The sequence below is a fragment of the Athene cunicularia genome (assembly GCF_003259725.1).
Source record: "Athene cunicularia isolate RWA chromosome 2 unlocalized genomic scaffold, athCun1 chr2_part1, whole genome shotgun sequence".
NCBI classification, from domain to species: domain Eukaryota; kingdom Metazoa; phylum Chordata; class Aves; order Strigiformes; family Strigidae; genus Athene; species Athene cunicularia.
In genome coordinates, this window is record NW_020799095.1 from 35,134,724 (window position 1) to 35,148,958 (window position 14,235).

The following is a 14,235-nucleotide window of genomic DNA, read 5'->3' on the forward strand; positions in this document are numbered from 1 at the left end:
AGACCCGACCCGACCAGGCCCGGCCCATCCCATCCCGTCCCTGTCCTGTCCCGTCCCCGTTCCAGTCCCCGTCCTGCCCCGTCCCGTCCCGACCCGACCCGTCCCGTCCCGTCCCCGTCCCGAGCGAGGAAATCTCTTCCCCCGCCTTTCCCCTCCGGTTCTGCTCCCCGTGGCCGGTGGTCGGGGGTCTCTCGAGGCCGTACAGCGAGGCCCACACCTCGGTACCGGCCCGTGGTCCCTCTCCTGGGGACACCGGGAGGAGGCACCACTTCCTTAAAGGCCATTTGCTTTTTTTTTTTTTTTCCCTGCTGGTTGCCTTGTTTCTAAGCAGTTGAGGCAGCTGGATGCTGTAAAATGCTCTTTTTTGTGTGCTCTCTGCATGAGCCAGTGTTTTTCAAAAGTTCAGACAACCTGTATTAAGCACATTTGAAGTTGGACGATATTTTGCAATATGGACAACGAAAAACATCCAAAGCAGTCATACATAAACGAGATCACTCAACAAGATTAATTTTTTCTTAAATTCCTAGTTTAACCATGCAGCAGTTTTGGAAAAATTCCATGCCAGGTGCCGTCTAAACCCCATTTTGTTTTCCTGCCTTTCACAATCTTTTACAATAGCAATGTACTACAATTATTTGATCCTACAGGCTTTACAGACATGCTTAACTTAGCAATCTGAATTAGTATTACATCCAGCAGTACTGCTTACAGTGCATACCTTTCAAGATATGCATTTTTCTTTAATCAAAACCCAAACCAAAGCAAAATAAATATTTTTGCCTGGTTGTTTTCGATTATTTATTTTTTACAAGTCTTTATTTTTTTCAGGCTAAAATTCCACTATATTACTGTAATTTTTAGTAAATGTTGGTTTCCAAATAATATTGATAGTTAAATAAAGAAATAGTTAAGAACCAGATGACAACTATGGGAATAGTTTTGGGGTTTTCTGTTAAAGTTATTGAGGGTTTTACATGATTCTTAGAAAAAGAAAACAAGGGGAAACAAAGCCTGCTACAATGTATCTAACTCACTATCAGCCAGTATTTGAAACACCCTTATTTTTCTCAATTACTTATATCCTTCACTGGTTTTTAAAGCATTACCAAATTTAAGTTCCAAGGTGTCTTCAGTATTTTCAGAACTGTTAAGTTTCCTGTTTAAAAATTATTTTTCATGTCCACTACCCTTCAGTCTTTATTTCTCCACTGGCTTTCATGCAATTTATTCTGTAAAAGGATTCCTAATTAAAGTATAGATGAGCTTATTAACAGTATACGCTTAGGGACTGACAAGTTTCTTCTAACGAGCCATCACCTACAGTTGCTGATGCAGAGTGGACAGACCTCCAACTTTTACTCCTTCTTCCCTTGAATGATTTTATGTCATTTAAAATGGCATGCAATGATACCCATGATCACTAATTTGCTTGTAACTATACCTTAGAGGGTTGAACAACTAGATAAACAGAGGAGAGCACCATGTCACTGAAGCAGTACTTCTCTCTGCTATGTCCTGCATAAAGAACTAACATCAAACCTTATGAGATAGCCAACCCCCAGAAGACGTCTAGAATGTCATCCCTTTACAGGTAACAGTTTACCATCTAGTCGGCATGGAGAACGAAATGTAAACTCACAACTGTCCAAAGGGAGAAGATGCAGAAACCCCACTGAATAATGACAATAATAAAGCAAGAGCTCCACAAAGATGCTAGGTTTTCATGCAAACAATAAAAAAGGGAAACAATGTAGCTCAAATTATATATTTTACTGTTGCTAAGTTCACACAAGAATAAGTTGTTACTTTGGCATATAGGTACTGAGAGTTGGAAAAAAGAAGAGTTATTCTGTGTTAGAAGATTGATGCCATAGATCTCAGATGACCCATACTGCCAACCCCCTCTTGTACAGAAGCAATAGCGATGATTCTGAAGTATAGCTACAAACAGAAGAGTAATCCTCTTTTCTAAGCAAGTTTGGGAATGACCTGATTATCCAAACAATTTTAAGACATCACCTAAAATTATTTTTTATAAGTTGATAGAAAAAGCACATCAAATTAGGCTGGTAGTACAAGTTTAGTCTTTTAAAGTTATTCTTCTATGATTAAAATAGTACAAAGACAGGAAATACAAATGTTTTTCTCCAGTTGCTGAGAGAAAACTAGATCCTTTTCACAGTGTAGTTCTTAATTGTAGTATAGCTGAGCAGGAGAATGCACACAACACAGCTTGTAAGGTTACTGATACCATTTCACTGTTCCCACAACCCAGTGTAGTTTCTCTGCACAACAGTGTGCTGCATCATATTGGTGTGCTAATTTGCTCTGCACTGGCTCACAGGGCTCCACACAGCTCTGCAGACCTCTTCTGTGTTGAAACTGCTTCCTCCAAGTGAGCTGTATCTGCCCTGTGGGTAAGCCTTCGGGCTCTCAGACTCTGCCCATTCTGGGATTTTAATGCCGGAGCATGCTATGAATACTTAGAAGTTGCTCATGGTTAGAGTTGGTCAGAATTTACATTTTCTGAGAAACCTCACCGCTTTGACACCTTAATTTTTCCTGATTTAGGATAAAAACTGTTAAAACTTTTCATAAGAAATAGACATTCCAGTAACAACTTCATTTGGGAAATAAAGATCCACAGCATTTTCAAAAAGCCACAGTTTCTTCTAGCACAGTGGAGCCCTGAATCCCAGAAGGTCCTTGTATTCCCTAGATCCCTAAAACAAAGAAGAGGCCACCGCACAGTAGTAAATCTGACTGAATGGAAAGCTGGCAGCTGACCCGCCCAGCAGAGAGCTATCAAAAGTTATCTGTATTCCATTATAAGGCTCGCTGAGATAAGCTTTCATGAAATGTTTCACTCTCAATGAACCAGCAACTTTTGACAGAAAACATTCCATCAGAATGGCGTTTCCAAAGAGATGTATTCATAGCTGGATGACACAATAATAAAAATATCTCAGTCTTGGCTACACTAGCCGATCAGCTTTAGCTTGGAACTACAAGTTTCAGCCTCCCGAAGTAACAATCTTTGAGTCACCTTCTGTTCTCCTAATTGCTGATTGCACTCCTTCAGTAATGCCACGTGAGCATTAGTAGCGCAGCACAGAATCCTTCTTAATGTATTCATGCTTGGACAGATAGAATCTCTTGGACAGAGATTTCTGCATTCTACTTTGAAGGCTTATAGTTAAATACAGATCACCAGGCTGCTCAGAAATTCTCCGGATCAAACCACCTTAACAAGGAGTCTGTCTTCTTCTGCAGGGTCCCTTTATCATGGTAGTGGGAACAGCATGCAAGTGATGAGGGAAGATTTCTCTTGACCAACTTTAGAGTTATAGTTTGGAAGACCCTATTGTTTTCACAAGCCTTCATACAGAAGGTCTTCTGCCAAGAGAAGGCATGCGTGAGGTACATCACACCAATGTACATTTGGGCTGCCATGAACAGTGGAGCAGGGTCCACCTGATGGACATAAATAGTGTTTTTAAATAAATGCCATCCAGTGGAAGAGATACCTAACCATTCCATATTAACTGCTGTATTTCCTTCCATGTATTGTTTCTAATGGCTAGAGAAGAACTTCAAATCTAACCTGTTGCCTCTCTTTTTCGTTACAGGACTAGCAGAAACTATCACTTAGTAGTAAAACTGTCTCAGGTTTTCCCATTATAAGATCTGGTTTGAGTTTTTTATACTTTTGCCAATTTTTAACTGTTTGGACCGATACATACTCAGGCAGGTCTGTGGAAAAATGTGTAGAGGCCATATAAAAAGCTGTATGCTAGTGTATAAAAATACTGTATGCAAAGAACATGACAGAAATTAATTTACATCAGCAGTCTTAATTCTGGCATTTCCTAAGCCATGAAAGTTTTATTTTGCAGCCTTAATAAAAGCTTCGGGTTTGTATATGCTTATGTGTTAAATACTTGGTATAAATTAAATCACTGGCTGGTTACTACCTATCAAAATTCCATGGCCCCTGCAAAAGTAAACATATGTAAGTATGGTATAGGTTGGACTAAAATCTACCAACTACTCTTGGAACATCAAAGAGCCCTGAGGGAAAAGAGATGGTGGTTAAAGAAAATATTTTTAAAAGCTAATACGAGTAAAAAAGGAGGGAAAAGTCCTGGATGCACTAAAGTCAATAGTAAAGCACCCAGAGCTATAAATGGTGTCAGGATTTCATGCAGAAAACCAAAGCAGAAAAAACCACCCCAAACTGTAGAAAACCTGGAGCTAGCTGGGTGTAAGACTGGATTCTTTATCTTTAAAAGTCTTTAAATCACAAAACAATGTTTTTCCAAAACAAAATTATTTGACTTAGTACAATGTATGCATAGAGGCTTTCAACTTGTGTTATTAAAAAGAAAAGATGAAGAGATCTAACATTCACTGTTAAAACTGTTGAACCAGGACTTGTCAATATGGAAGCAGGACAAGATGGACCTGTTTATATTTTACATCAGATGCTGGAATCTATTGAGATTAGTCTCCTTGAAACTTAAAAAAACCCCAAAACCAAATCAAACCCAAACCCAAGAAACTATGTTTGAAATTACATACTTAACATTTTGAAAAGCTTTTGGCCACGCTCCTTATCAATTTATGTCTGAAAAGCTTTTGGCCACGCTCCTTATCAATTTATGTCTAACAGTCAGAAACAATGACTATGTCAAGCACTGGCCAACAATGAAGAAATGAAATCTCACCAAGGAAGGTGTTAACTGTGAAATCTTCCAGTGAACACTCCAGACTAGAGACACATCAGGTAAGAATCTGATAATGTTTCTACTTTGTTTTGGACAAGCGTTCAATCACTGGTAAAAATGGGGACTTGAACTTGGACTTCAAAATTACAACATCTTGAGCATTTTCTGTATTTCACTAATGCTGAAAAATATCACCATTCAGTTCAAGGCTGCCAAGAGAACAAAAAAGAAGACAGCTAGATCCCTGATAACTTTTCTGCACACAACTTATAGCAGTGTAATTTCAAAAAAGCTAGGCTACAGAATTACAAGAAAGATGGGAATGCATCTTGGTGACTTTTGCCTTCAGGGTGAAAATGGAAAGAAAACTCCAGTTGTAATAATTGCTATGGCCACTTTTTTCCTTTCTTTTAATTCATGAGAAATTCTAGTTTTCCAGACTAACAAAGGAAGAACAGCACAGGAGTGATACCATGGAGCATTTATAGATTTCCAGTTCTTTATCTTCATCCAAGAACAACTGAGATTTTTCATACACAGGAAAACGTTTTTCAGACATACACAAGGAAAGGGCATCAGCACAAATGGCTTCTGCAAAGATAGGCAGCATTGTAGCAGCTCAGAATTAGACCTGCGCATTTCTGTATGCAAGCTTAGAATTTTAAAAAAAGGGAGTTATTCTCAGAAAGATGACTAAATTAAGACTATTTAAGCTACTAAATACTGTAGACTTGATCCTCATTTACCCCAGGTGAAGGAGCTTTACTACAGATGTAAATCAGGCGCTCTGTGTGTTTTCCAACCTATTTCAAAACCCCTTGCAACAAATATCCCACAGTAGCTTATCTTAGTGCCTTTCTATCAATAGGAAGAATTCAATTTTCTCTTTAAGAAAGGAACTACTTTCTTGCTGTATACGAGAAAAGCAAAATAGCTACCTGGGTTCCTAGTGCAGAATTCTGCACAGTAATTCACAAGGTTCTTCTCAATAATGCTCCAGTGTCTGGTGGTCTCTCAAATACCCTTTGTAAATAGTTTACATTGATCTCTGCTCCAAGTTATGAGATATTTATGGATCTTTTTTCAGCATGGCTATTTGCCCACCATCAAGACCCAAAATGTTATTTTGGTAATCCTAAAAATAGGCTAGGATCAATTACAAAGACTTTTCCTCAACAATGTAGTTCTAAAATAAATTTAAAGCCTAAGATTTTGGCAAAAAAACACATTAACAGTCAACCTGGAAATGTTTCAAACACTGATTGATCAAGACCCAGCTGAGTTTATTCGACTCAAGATAGATTTTCATCAGATAGGCCAAGAAGAGTGTTTGTTTTGGCCTCTGTTTCTAGAAATAATATTAACCTGGCAAAAATGTTGTTTCTATAAAGAAAAAGGCCGTTGAGCAGGCTAAATATCTGTGTCTTTCTTCTCGTGTACTACACTAGTTTCACTTACATCCTGTGTTTGCTCAGTAGTTTCAGGAGCTGTATTAGATAGAGCTGTGGTGTGATTTAGCCTCCTGAGGTACTTACCTGGCCAGAGTTTCTGAGGTCACAATCCAATGCAGGTATGTTCAGAACACATTTGAGACCTAAAGATGTGTTCTTTCTCCATTCTTCACCCATAAAGATTTGATTCATAGACAGTTAAGGTGTAGATTTCCAGGTGTTTAGGCACAGTCACACAGCTAATAGGACCCAAATATTTTTTACAATCCAAGGTGATATTTAGCTCTTTTTGACATTTTTAGGAGGCTTTAAATGCCTTTAGCAACCTGGTTACAAGTGTCCAGTGGCAGACTTGGAAAACCAACTCAGGTCTTCCTCGTTCAGTTCCTTCACTTCACTCTCCATTGCTTTATTACCAGTCTTTTGTGCTTAAGGGAAAGAAAAGACTTCCTACCCTCTAGAAATGTTTGAGGCAGATACACTGGAGAATGTGAGACCCAGAGTTACTAGAGGAAAAGAAGACCATAAGAGACTAAACATATGGAAATTTTCATTTTTAGTTGAAGAAGATTACACTTTTCATTTCACATGACCCTTACAGAGGAAAAGTGGTGTATAGCAGTGTGAAGCAAGACTATCATCTTCACTTTATTTTATTTATATGACAAGAACATATTCACAAAGCTGTAAATGATTAAGATTTTTTCTGGAGTATGTTCACTTAAGTGAGAGGTTCCTTTGGTATGTCTTTATCATACTGCAAGGAATTCTTTCTGCATAGGAAACAACGAGAAAACTGAATACAGAAAAAAAATATGATTAAAGATGCCACGTTGGTCTCTGAAAGTCCTTTTATTGTTACAGCACTCTAACATCAGAGCAAGTAGAGAGTTTGCTTTTCACAGTCCTCAAAAGTAACAAATCAAGTGTATAACGTTGTGAGAGACTGAAATGTCAAAATATACGTGACAATACTGACTGCTTCAAAAAATCAGTGCATGCCAGTTGCCGAATTTACTTGGAATGCACATTTATATGTTCCAGGTTCACTTGCAATGTATACTTTTCAGCTTTTCTCTTCATTCAGCTGTCAACTCAAACTCTAGTTGAGCCAATGAAGAGATTTAAGAAAATATTTGCTTCCACATGCTTTCCTTCCATACTGTAAACTGGGCATCATCTTTGACTCAGACATATACCCTGATCCTCTCAAATCAGCTGTGCCCACAGATTTCTTTGCATCACTAAAATAGGTGCCTCCTTTCCATATGCCAAAGCTTGAAGCAAGGTGCTCATTTAATATCCTTATCCTTGGTCTCCAGATGTGGTTCTTCCCTTGTCATTCTTGCTCTGAAGATTACTTTCTAGTTCCAATGATTTTATTGTATCACTTAGTCTCTGCGCTCCTTAGCTGGTACTGGCTTCCCACTTATATCAAACACAAGCTGCTGATCTTCACTTCCAGGTCCCTTTGTGGACTCTCCACGTTTCACATCACCTCTCTTTCACTCATCAGCTCTTATCTCTCCTTTGCCCATTTATTAAAATTTACAAGAGCCTTCATGTTTCATTCTTAACATCTGAAACTTCTAAAAAGCTTCTTCATAAGGCTTTTTGAAATCAAAGGACAATGTAGTACATACTTGCCACGCTACTACTGCTGCCAGTACTTAGAAAGGTCTCTGTCAGCTGGGGATAATCTAAATGCTTCTGCAAAGGGTTTTCATTTTAAAATGAGCAAAAATAATATAGAAAAGTGAAATGTGAAGAGTACACAAACAATTTGAACTATGTTCAGAGATAATCCAAGAGCTGAGAATAGTTTAACTGAGGAAAAAAAAAAAAAAAAAAAAAAATAAGAAAGCACAGAGTATAAACACCAAACATGGTGGACTGAACATGGGTATGGGACAAGTACTTCCTTAATTGCTTTGCTGAAATACAAACATAAATCAGAACACACTCCCTTTCCAGAAAAACCCTGGACAAAATAGGTTAAGAGCTTGAAGTTATTTGTCAAGTCTATTTGAGAAAATAATCTGCTTATTTTCAAGAAAAACATTATCAGCCAAAAGATCTTTCATGCTTATCGTATTTTCAGGCAGAAGGAACAAGTTTCTCAAAGGCAAGCTACATTATTTGAAAGACTTTTTGCAAGAATTTTACTCAAAACCCAAAGCCACATCCTGCCTTAATGTGTCCTGCAAGAAACCGTTATAATTGACACTGACATAGCTAGTACATAGGAACCCTCATCCCCAGGAACATGAAAGACAAGTAAAGCATATGATTCTGGCTGGAATACTTAAGCTATATAATGATTTTAACTACTGTTGCTGGGACAAAGCTTGCTCTATCTTACTCTCATAGAACGTTCTGTTGTGGTCAGCAGATGGTTATGTCACCAAGCAAAACCACAAATGTTTGACAATTGGACACTCAGATTATCATATGAGGAAAATATGACAGTATTTAAAATATTATTTATAACCATATTCTAAAAATAATACAAACTGTATATTGCAACTGTGCAGTGTAGAAACTTGAGTTATTAAATGAAAGAGGAAGTGAGAAAATTTTTTTAAAAGCTACCAAAGGAAGCACAATGCTATTGTCAAGTTCCTCTTTTACATATTATTGATTCTTTTATATTCAAAACAGAGCTCATATTTGACTTGTTTTTTTTTATGGAAAACTATATTGTCAGCTTCATCTGGAAAACAGTTAGGTTACTGCATCTATCTCAGTAAATCATTCATTGTCTTATGCTCTTATGAATCATGGGAGATGCTAACTTTGAGTAGAAGTGATTCAACTGACCATACGTGGGGTGATGCCATTTCTTTGCATAGTGGAAGAAGAGTCTCACATTGACTCCTGCTTGGCTCACAGACTCTTGCTTGGCTCACAGCACTAACTATAGGCCATGGAAAGCTGCAGAAGAGAGGATAGAAAGGTCAAAGTCTCCAAATTCTTCAGAGTAATATTCAGAGCTCATTACCTGAGCAGGATACATACTACCCTTCAGATAACCTACAGTTTTATGGAGGCAAATTTTTATGGACTCAAGTGAAATAAAAAAGTTCCCTGGCTATCTTACACTTATTTAGCAGCAGCAATGCAAACCATCAAGCATGAGCTGAGACCACCACTGCAGTGTGTTAAGCTCTAGTAAGTAGCTTTTCTTTTAGCATTAACCGTAGAAGATTGTGGTAGAGTGGAAACTGATGAATATTTGTTTGCCTAACAATTGTCCTGTATCTTTAACAAATCTAACATAGTGTTCTGAGGTGGCCAAGACAGGACAAAGCTGGTATGACAAAGCTCTTAGCCTCAAATTTTTGTATTATGTGTACCTTTTCTGTAGACTTAACTTGTACTGCTACGACACCACTTCATCTGGCTCACTGGGACCTACCAGAAAGTATTGTCCGTGTACCCAAATTCCACCTGTGCATTTCATATGTATGAGCTAACATCATACACACCTCCCTTCAAGGTGGGGCAAGAAGATGAAACTCTATGAGTTTTCCCCATATGCTTCAATACTTAGTTCAAGGATGTGCTTCCTACTTTGACCCCTTATGAACAGTAGGGGCCACACACCTAAAACCTATTTTTCAAGAACTATCAAGAACTTCTGCTGTAGTAAAAATAGGTCTGATGATTATTTCTGAAGGTTTCAATCAGTTCCTTGCGGACAGTGCTTACAATGATGAAAAACAAGCCATTGTGCAAAACCTCTACTTCTCACTTCTTCATGTTAGAAAATAAAATAGAGCTAGTTTATAGTGCTACGCCTCTCATACTATCCCTCATCCTATATGCACATTACGACTGGCCAGATGGTATACACTATACATGTGCTCTGACAGACATACTTACTATAAACAGCAAAGAACTTTGCAGATTAATATTGATGTGTGACTACAGAAAATCAAATGCATGTGCAAAAAGATGTAACCTAGTATTTGGACTTGAAAACTACCCACTGAATTAGAAAGAAGAGTAAATACATACTCAGATATTGGGGATACTTTCTGACAAGAAAAAAATACTGACAATTATTTCCATAAACCTTTCTATAAAACAGTGTGAAAATTATGGGGAGATGGGAAGTGGGGGTGTGGGTGGTACAGGTTTATTTTGAACCCTGAATAACAGAAAAAAAAAAATCTCAAAATAAAATTATGTTGTTTTTAACTAATATTGTGTAGTCAAAATAAGACCATTAAGTGTTTCAAAGGGGATAAATTTTAATGTTCATGTGAATGTAATGAAACAGTCACCATGTAGCAAGTAAAGGAGAAAGTTTAACACTGGTATGACCAGAGGAACAACTTCAGAGCTGGCTCTCACACAAGTTAACATAGGTTGACCTTTGGATGGAAGAAACTTCAAATTAACATTCTGTGTAAATCGTGCTTACAATATTTTAACAATCAGGGAAAAAAAAGTGCATAGGGAAATAAATTACAGAGGAAAGAAGTGAGTAAGGAAAGGGTTGAACAGCTTGAAATGAGTGAAGTACATCATTAACTTATTTATATTAATGGAGCCTGGTAATTCCATCTTCTTTTGTCTTCAAATGCCTTCTATATTCAATTCAGCGAGAAGCTTCAAAACCTTGCTCATATCATGCTTAGTTTGTCATACATGTGAAATCTAAAACACGGCATTAATAAAATCAAACGTCCAGTTTAAAATTGTGCTTCTCATTAAGCTAACTTTTGTACACATTGCTCTGAGCAATAGCTAAAAGCCTATCTTGTAAAACTAAAGAAATAATGTTAATAATAAATGCTGACATTTTCAAATTAAGACCCTCAGGTTGCAATTTTCTAGTTAATAACAAATAGCATTCTGAATAAGTTAGATGAGATTTCAGTATTCCATTTCACAACATTTACAGGTTCCCTTTTAAGGATGCAGACAATTTCATTTTATCATAAGATTAATAAAGCTAATAAACAAGATATGGTAGTCAGGCTTTTCCTACCTCAGCTGCAATTTGTGTTAGATGCTCAGCTCTTGCAGTGAAGAAGCAGGCTGACTTGAACACATGTTTTTGAAGAACAGACAGGGATGTATATCCACTATGTATAAACAGTCAGAAGAAATATGGATGTACACAAAGTGATATTTATATGTGAGAGTTGGAAAACTTAGGCTCTGATCTAAAACTCACTGAACCCAGGGAAAAAGGCTCCCTCAGGCATCTCTGGCTGTTGAATAAAGAACTTTGAAATTTTAACAGTGTGAAGACTGGACATGTAAATTGTTGCCTGAATGTATTATACACAGAGAAATGGAAGCCATTGACTAACCTGAGACCCTACAATTCAGAGAGAAAATAAAAAGTGGGAATCCATCTTAAAATCATCATGGTGGGCTGAACTCCAGTAACTAAGCTTTGATCATAAACTTTTCAGAAGTACTTCTGTCTTAATTTCCTGCAGTTAAAAGTGTGAATTTGCTAGCTTCACTGCTCACATTTTCAGATAGACTTAGAACCTCTCCTTCAGCTTTTCATCCAGGCTGAGGTTTTGTTTTGCTTTTGGTTTTCCACTGTAAGAATCAATGCATATAAGCTTTCCTATAAATAGTTATGGAGGAAGAATTCTATTCTCAGTTCTGAGTCACTGAAAGATGCCATCAAAAGTATGTAAGGACAGAGGGGCAGAAGGAAATTGATGTGGCCTGTTCTTCAGCATGTTGAGTTTTAGTGTCTTCATTTTTTTCTAATGTTAAAGAATTGTATGTGATGTGTTTGTTAACTAGCTTCTGTATTCAATGCAGTTGTACTTAAATTTGGTTTACTGTGGTTTTTCAGAAGCTATTTTTGGTTATTTCTTCCATGTAAACTCTTAAATAAGAGCTTTCCATCTTTCCCATAGGAAGTTTTATATTTTACAGGTCTTCCACAGTATTGCACAATCACAAAGGAATATTACACACACACACACCCCCAACCTTAAATGGAATTAATTCTGATTGGAAGAACATAAAACCTATAGTTGCTACTTTCTTATAACTTTAACTTTCTGCTTTTGGTTTTATCATCTAGGAAGATGCCAAACAGAGATACAAGTTTTTCCAGAATGCCCTGTTATCACAGTCTGATGTGGTGCTGTGATTTGCTTCACACTAAATGCAACCTCTTTAAGATTTCTGGAAAAAACAGCGTCTTGGTGAAATTATCTGGTGTACCCCAGAGGATCATCCAGTCACTGTACCAAAGATTTTCACAGTGTCTGCAGAGTACTACCTGAAAAGAGGATACTCTATCCTTTAGATACCACTTGCCTTAAACCGGTATTTTTTATCCTATTTTGTAGCTTGTATCTATGCTTTTGCCCTCTATGATCAAAACCTTAATTCCTTCATTATTCTGAAAGTTGTTTTGTTTAAATAACAGCAAAACAAACAAAGCTTTCAATTGTATTTTCTTGTTTTGTTATCACAAAAGATCTAAGACACTGATTATATTTATTTTACTTTTTTTTTTTTTTTTTAACTGTTGGTCAGTGGCACGATGTCTTGGAAATATTCTACATATCTGCAGCCTTTCCATTCATAAAGCTGAGGATTATGGGCCGATACTGCATTAGTCTGGGCAAGTAAGATCCTAGTCAGCATAGTGTCACATTTACCCTGTAGAAAAAATAAAGGTCAGTCTCTAAAGTCATGTCATTATCAGCGTATAAAGTGATGTCAATTAAAGCTAAGGGAGTGCATATATGGTAAAACATGACTTTTTTGCCAATGAAGAGCTGGTTTCTTGACACTAGAAACATATCTATTTTCCCTTTCAAAAACAGATGTTCTACTTTAAATTAGCTGCTGCTTTATAGAAATTTACATTACAAAGAAATGCAATCTACAAGAACTGTGGAGGTTAATCTCCCCCTTCCCCCAGCTAAGGGTGTATAATGATAGCATATCTACGCAGTAATCTACTCTCCTGTGATAAGAAAAGGAAAAGAACAATTTGTAATTGCGTGCATTAGATCTTGAGTCATGCAACTGCTGTGAAACCCACAGTTGTAACATGGGTAGGGTGCATGTCTCTTCTTCCCATTAGAAAACAAAAAGCTTCTGGAGAGGAGCAGAATGGAGGGCTGGAATTCAGGGGAATGATTCTGCTGCACATTCATTTTAGCTGAGAGAAAACAAATTAGGAAGCATTACATAATTCCACCTACTCTTGCCACAGACTTTGCCTCTCTCTTAGGACACGCACTGTTAATCAAGTCCATTTCTGCCACAGTGTTTTCCTCACCACATTTCTTCCTTATGAATACATGATGGCCTCCACCCATCCCACTGGAGCACAATGCTCATGCTCCTGAATGCAGCCCAAAAACTTCTCAGATTTATATGATTTTCTCCTTGCTTTCTAGAGGTGTGCCATTCTCATCTCCACTGTTGCTCTTAGAGAGAATAATGCCTGTCTGTTAAGACCAGGTACAAGGAGAGCTGGAAAATACCACCATTCAACATTCTCAGCCTTATTTCAGGATACTTGGAGAGGATGGGAACAAATCTACATACAGAGAAAATGAAGGCTCATTTGTACTAGCAGAATAGATGTTTTCTACATTATCGTAACAAATACCTTAGTCATATATTTCAACAACAGCAAAATAAACCACTAGTGTAATCAGGGTGTGGCTATGTTACTGGTAGGTCACATATAGAAGTGAAAAACCACTTTCTGACAGCAAAATGCATCATTAAATATTATTCTTTTAATACGTGCAGAGTCTTCACTGCAAACTGCCGATTTAAAAATTGACTTTGGGATAATTTAAAAAAAGAAATTCACTGCCAATTGATCTTTTGAAATTACCTCTTTCCTGGGCACCATGATCCCAAAAGCCAAAAGGAGCAACTGCAAAGAAATTTAGCAAAGAGAATATGCAGTATCCACAGAATCTCTGACTCCCAAGCTGCTCAACTGTTTATTAACTATGTGCATGATTTTTCAAATACTAAGAAGTTTGCCAAATTTAGATGTATTTTCATTTGCCTGGACAAACATGCAGTTCTGA